Source organism: Cimex lectularius, unplaced genomic scaffold (genome assembly GCF_000648675.2).
Source record: "Cimex lectularius strain Harlan isolate CLEC.00 unplaced genomic scaffold, Clec_2.1 scaffold445, whole genome shotgun sequence".
In the NCBI taxonomy this organism is placed as follows: Eukaryota; Metazoa; Arthropoda; class Insecta; order Hemiptera; family Cimicidae; genus Cimex; species Cimex lectularius.
The window spans coordinates 98,377-105,195 of record NW_019392960.1 but is presented as its reverse complement, the minus strand read 5'-3'; the positions used below and the strand labels follow the sequence as shown (position 1 = coordinate 105,195).

Sequence of the window (6,819 nt, the reverse complement as noted above, 5' to 3'; positions counted from 1 at the left end):
ATTAATAGAACTCTTAATAAAAAATCAGTTTGTTCAACCAGTGGAAGAATAAGTATAAACTAAGAGGCGTAGGTGGCCGCAACGGTTTAGGTGTTGACACGTCGCTCATCACTGTAAGGTAAAGGTCCCGAGTTCGAATCCCGCGGCCCTGCATTCGAACCCGTCGTACTTACAAATTGGTATGTATAAACAAGCAATAATGTTCAATGCTGTTTTTGAATTCTATATATTAATCAAACACTAAATGTTGAATATTGCCTCGTACGGTTAATTTTTTTTCGTTGTACTTTTTATTGTTATATTACTATCCAGTAGAAAAATTGTATTGCGTATAATACCTTTACAAAATCTAGAGGGTAAATAACTTGTAAGAAAGGATCGGTAATTTTTATGCTGAACGTGCGTCAAGCTGGGACACTAAGGAGCACGGTAGAACAGACATTTTATATAAATGTACAAAACATTTGAAACATGTGTGGTGATTAGTGACCGTTAGTCGATGATTATTCAGAAATCGTGAGATGCGGTCTGGTGTGATGTAGGTTTCAGAAAAACATTTTCTTTATCGTGTCAACATTTCGATCTTTATTGAGATCATCTTCAGGGCCTGGGATTTACAAACATTGTTTAAATTATACAAATACATGTAGGATGTGGAAAAAAGTGAATTTTACAATGTAAAAATATAATTTTTTTATATTCAATGAAAATATTTCTACTCACTCAAAGTGTGAATATAAAAAATTATATTTTTGCATTGTAAAATTCACTTTTTTCCACATCCTACATGTATTTGTTAAATTTAAACAAAGTTTGTAAATCCCAGGCCCTGAAGATGATCTCAATAAAGTTCGAAACGTTGGCACGATAAAAGAAATGTTTTTCTGAAACACATCACACCAGATCGCATCTCACGATTTCCGAATAATATTTGAAGCAATTCACTATGTTTACAAAGTGTAGTTGGACGTAACTCTAATCCCAGGCGCCATTATGACGCGTCGAAGGTTAAAGATGTCCGTTAAATATTTATAAGTTCCCGTTTAGCATCAATTTACGGAAGGGACTTAAAATAAAGTCGTCCGCCCTTGCAGGGATGTGCGGTAGGTTAGTATAAGTATCCTAATAATGGATAAAGAGAAGGATAATGACTTTGCTAGGGATCGTTTTGACCGTCTCAAGAATTTCCGGCCAGAATAATAATAATGATTTAACTAATTTTTTTCTTCTTTGAACTCTAGTTTTTATAGCTACACCATTTCCGACAAGGCGAATTTCCTATTTCCGAATAAACCCTTACATATTTATGATGGTAGCGTTTTTTATCTGTTTTGTTCTTAACAGTCTGAAAAAATACTGTTAAATGTTGACAGCAATCATAAAAACCAGGAATAATTTTTAAAAAGTTTGCCGAAATAGTAATTAAGGTATTTAAGGTAAATTAATTAAGGTTTTTAGTTGAGATAAAAATAAATAAATAATTAATTGAAAGATATTAATTGCTCAAGCGGACCACGAAAACTAGTGAATTTAATAAGTTCAAATGAAGTATATTTTCACTAAAGCTGTCCGTAGCCATTTCAATTGCCGCCGAGAATCAAACAAACACGACATTTGAAAAATGGCAAAAAAGGAGGGAAAATTCAAAAGGTGGGGTTGAGATTGGAAGTTAGTATCCGAGCGGATTGAGGTCACGATAGTGCAGTGGTAGAGCAGCGGCGTTTCAAGCCGAAGATCGTGGGTTCGAATCCCGCTCGTGACACTGACTTTTTATCTCAACTAAAAACCTTAATTAATTGTAATATATATAAACCATATTTGTTTTTTGAATGGTTGAATAATTAACAATATTTACAGTATTTTGGTTTTTGCTAGACACATGAATTTAAATTTTTTTTTTTCATATGTACGCACTAATCGACAAAATTAACACAGCATCCTTAACGTTTAATGTATAATTTTGCCATTTTTCTTATATATATATATTAATTATGCCAATAAATAAGACGCTGTCGGATCAATAAACCTTAAAAACCTGTTTCATTTCTTATGAGCAATTAATTATCTTCTAATTCATTATGTTGGTTCTTCAATAATTTTGCTCCATTTTAAATGTGTTTTTTTATACATGTATTTGAAATTTATAGTGATAAATAGCCACAATAGTAAATAATTATCTGAATATTAAAACAATTTTATTTGAAGTTAAACATGTACCTGTAAACAGCCAATTTCATGACATATTATTCCCCGTTTGAAAAACTAAATAAATTGACAATGACTGCCAATAGTTGTAAATCAAAGCTGAAATATAAATAGAAAAAATACGGCAGGGCGTTATCAATACTTGTATTATTGTTCACTTTAAAGAAAAACTCGCTAATAAACTCTCAATGGGGCAATGCGAGAAAAATGTTGCAAACAAAATCTGGGACATGACTATTAACATTTTTTTGAAAGTCACGCATGCTTATGTGCTTCAAGAGTTATGTCCCGGGCCGAGTGTGCTAGAGAAAAATGTGGATTGCCTGTTTATATTTTCTTAGAAAAATACGATTTTACTTTAAAGTCAAGTTGCAAGTCTCTGTTAAGGGACTTTGTAAGGATTCTGCGGGCTAAACCTGAGATATTATGAATATTATGTTATTTATTATTACCTATGTTATCCACGTCGGGTACAAATATATAGGAATAACTTGAAGATAAATAAATTAGACACAAACAAATAAATAGTAGAAAATTGAGGTACGCCTAGTGAATAGAATGCCACAATTACGTTTGCTACATAATTAGCCTTGGAACTTAATTATTATTAGAAAAAATTAGAAAATTAAAATTGCGAGGCCTCCTAGGAGCCTTGTGGCCTCTTCCTGATGGATCAGGGGGAGTCACCCACCTTGGTGCCTCAGCGACTCCGAAGTTGGGCTCTGGTCGGGCTCCATTGACTTCTTTGGTCATTTCGGCGCCCTTACGTTCCCTAAAACTAGTCATTCTCAAACTCACTCATACAATAAATACATATACATATATATATTGTGCAGGGTGGGCGATCAAGACCCGAGGGGTTAAATGCCTGGGTAGACTTGTACCCTGCATAAACCTCTTGGACTTGTTCACAAACCCCAAGATTTTGGACCATTTTATCTCGGGGAGACAATAAATACATACATACTACTATATACAAACCCAATCACACATGAATATCCTCTGTTTAGAAATAGGGTCGGAGGGTACTCGATATTCCGCCCCGACCCGGGTTAGCGGAGCAGCGGTGGAGACTTGAAGAAATATGCTGCACCGCCGTCCAGCGGTACTCCTATTCTAACATAAACTAAATCTAAACTTTAAACTATGAAATAAATACTCCACTATATACAACCCATAATCCCAATATCTCTCAGAAACACAAAAAGTTTTTCCTTAAACTCGCTGCTACGCTCGAGCATTCTCCTACAATTCGGCGGTATTCCATTTCGGTCCCCATACGGGGCTTAAATTATTATTATTTTTTTTATTGGTTTCTTTTACTATTTAACATTTAAAAAGAAGAACTCATTTTCCAATAATGTTGTGATTTATTTATTTGTATTATTTGTTAATCTTTATGGTAGAAAAATAATATACAAGTTGTTAGACTTTTAGGGTCTTTTTTATGAAAAAGTTAAAATACAATTTTAACAATTACAATAATAATTGTAATTTTTTTTATTATTACCATTATTTTAATAAAAGGAAAAATCTAAAAATAAAAGGCACTGTAAGGGTAACAGAATTTATTCAATCCAATTATTTCTTTTCTAAAATTATATTTACACTCTTCTTTCTTTTAAATTGAATCTTCAAACTTAAATTAAAAAAAAAAATAAAATCAATTCTTCTTGAAACAATATAAAAAAAACTTAAAATATAATTAAGAAGTATTTAGCCTATTGTTAAAAATAAATGAATTCATATTTACGTATGCGCAATCACAAAGGAATAAAATTAAAGAAATATGGAATAGGAACAGACTCACACGATGAATGCCGTTTTCTGATGTTTTCTCATAAGATGATTCTTCACAAGCCAAGTTGAAGCAAATACTTTCGAGGTGGTTTGTTCGCAGTCTCCCAATGGAATGCCTCCTGTCCACCGCCTTTTAGCCTTTCTGCACTTTTGTCTCCCACGAGTTCCAAAGTCCATCACCTCCTTCACATTCATATCAATTTGTTTGTTACAAAGTTAAAATGTGGAATTGTAAATTATGCAAAAACATTGTCCTCTGAGAGAGTTGGAAGAAAGAATTTTGTTGAGCCATTACGGATTAATGGATTAGAGGGAATGAAATGATAGATCAGAACGGATTCTAATGCAAAGGGGCTTGGATTATGGTCCATTGGTGTACGGTGCTTATTTGTAGGATCGCTTATCGATCGCTAATATCCATAAAAAAATAAAATAGGTAAAGTAGTGGTCGCGTCGACATATGCCTAGATGTCATCGACGGCCGTGGCAGGGAGCTGTTCCACAATAACTGTAACCCAAGGCGAAAAGAGGCCTTAATCTGTCAAATACCTGCAGAGTTTTATATGCTCAAGCGATAAATAATAAACCAAAAAAGGTTTTTAGGAAGAGAATAGAGGGCATCTTATAGCACGCAAGTAAAAAGCTTTCTATATAAATAAAAAGTACATAGTATGAAAACATATACAAAAAGAAGACAATAACAACGAGAGATATTACCAGATCGGATTATCTCGGAAAAGGATCGTGGATTAGTGGCGTTTTGGGAAGAAACTTTAACGATTTATACTTAGAGAGACGTAAAATTTGACTGAACATAGGATTTTGAATTGTAGGGCTTGGAATTGAGTTTGGAATGCTTTGTCTGACCATTCAAGTCAGCAAGTCCACATTACAACCATAAGAACAGTACATAATATTGGTCAAGCGGACCACGAAAACTAGTGAACTTTTGCGAAGTGTAAAAAAAGAAAGTCCGTTTGAAAAAGTTACGGCTGAACTAGAAGGTGTCTTCCACTTTGATCTTCATATGGTCCTAGTTTGATGTTGCCTTGCCTTACCCCGTTTATATCCTGATCGTTTATAAGGCGTTTGAATATGTTTTGTTTTTCCAAGTACCTTTTAAAAATCAGTTATTATAAAGAAAAGTAATATATTTTGGCAACTACCTCCAGCAGGATTTTCTATCCATGTTGTATTTCAATAAAAGTATGTCGGTCTATTTGTTGGGTTGTTTTATAAAAAGGTACAAAAATTTTAGTTCTCAATTGTACTATAAAACAGTCCAGTCGTCATATTTGTCAACAATAATTTTACCCGGATAGAAGAAAGGAATGGTTGTACTAACCGTAACCATGGTACCGCTAGGGTGGGCAAAGAAATACCTAATTCATCAACCGTTAATACCGTCTACCGGTAACACTCAGTCAATATGTAATCGATTTAAGTCGAAACGTTCTTTGAAAAAAGCAGCGTGGTAGGTCGTCCTTCGCAGTCAATACCTTTCCAATTCTCTTTTGCTAATAGGCAATGGACTCGTTAAAAGAAGATTACTCCAGTCCATTAATTATTTATCACGAGAGTCAAATGACAGTGATTCATGCATATAATATACTGTCGATTCGAATTCTTGTACACGTCTACAGCTGATAGAATATGAACGCCATATTACTTACTAATTGCTGTTAAAAGAGCATGTTAGTTCTAAAGAAGATGTAATAAATGACAAGGTAGAGTTGGAATTTTGAAATAATTGGTCTGGGCTTTTAAATAAAATACACACAAAAAAATGGTGTTAAGTAATGTACGAATCATTAACGCCTCCTGAATAAAATACTAATCAAACTAATTATCATGAATGTATACTCAAAAAGTTTAATCGCCCATTGTTTTCTTGAACCTCATTGTGGCTGGCATTGAGTAAAACTCGTCCATTACTTTCTCACAAGATGGCGTCTGAAGGAAGTACGTGTTTAACATAAAGTTAATTACCAGTTTCGAGCATTAACCGGTCCCTATTCAAATTACAGCCGGCGCGGCATCCTTTGCGTGTCTCGGCCGGGTCCACCATTAAACATTTTTACATTTCTCTCCGATTACTTAATCAATCTCATTTTTGAATCATTTCACTGGAAGGAAATCAAATTTATTTTTATTTTTCCTGTCTGCGGTTTTTTCAAGTAAAATAACTATTTTTTTTATGACGTCTGTTTTGGTAAAAAGGGCAGTCAACAGAGTGTATTTATTTTTGTATGCAAAAATATTGTACAGGATGAAGATTACACATAATACAAATCGTCGCAATATGTCAAGATTTGGGTATCCAAAAACAAAAAACATTTATGTAAAATCTATTGTACAAAAAAAGTAATTATTATATTAAGAAATGAGATTAGTGACCGTTAATCGATGATTATTCGGAAATCGTGAGATGCGGTTTGGTGTGAGGTAGGTTTCAGAAAACATTTTCTTTATCGTGCCAACGTTTCGGTCTTTATTGAGATCATCTTCAGGGCTCAAAGTGTTCAATAATAATGATATGTGTCTGTGCAGTCTGGTGTGATGGAGGTTTCAAAAAAACATTTTCTTTATCATGCCAACGTTTCGATCTTTATTGAGATCATCTTCAGGGCCTATGATTTATAAACATTGTTTAAATTTAACAAATACATGTAGAATGGGAAAAAAGTGAATTTATACAATGCAAAATATATTTTTTATGTTCAATCATAGTTTGTAAATCCCAGGCACTGAAGATGATCTCAATAAAGATCGAAACGTTGGCATGATAAAGAAAATGTTTTTTTGAAACCTACA

The 6,819-nt window shown here is 33.5% G+C and overlaps 1 non-coding gene across 1 annotated transcript; it reads left to right on the top strand.

The window, feature by feature from the left end:
• The first annotated feature begins 1,690 nt into the window (after positions 1-1,690).
• On the top strand, positions 1,691-1,762 carry Trnae-uuc. Its single transcript has one exon. It is a non-coding gene; the product is annotated as a tRNA-Glu (tRNA).
• Positions 1,763-6,819: the final 5,057 nt, after the last annotated feature.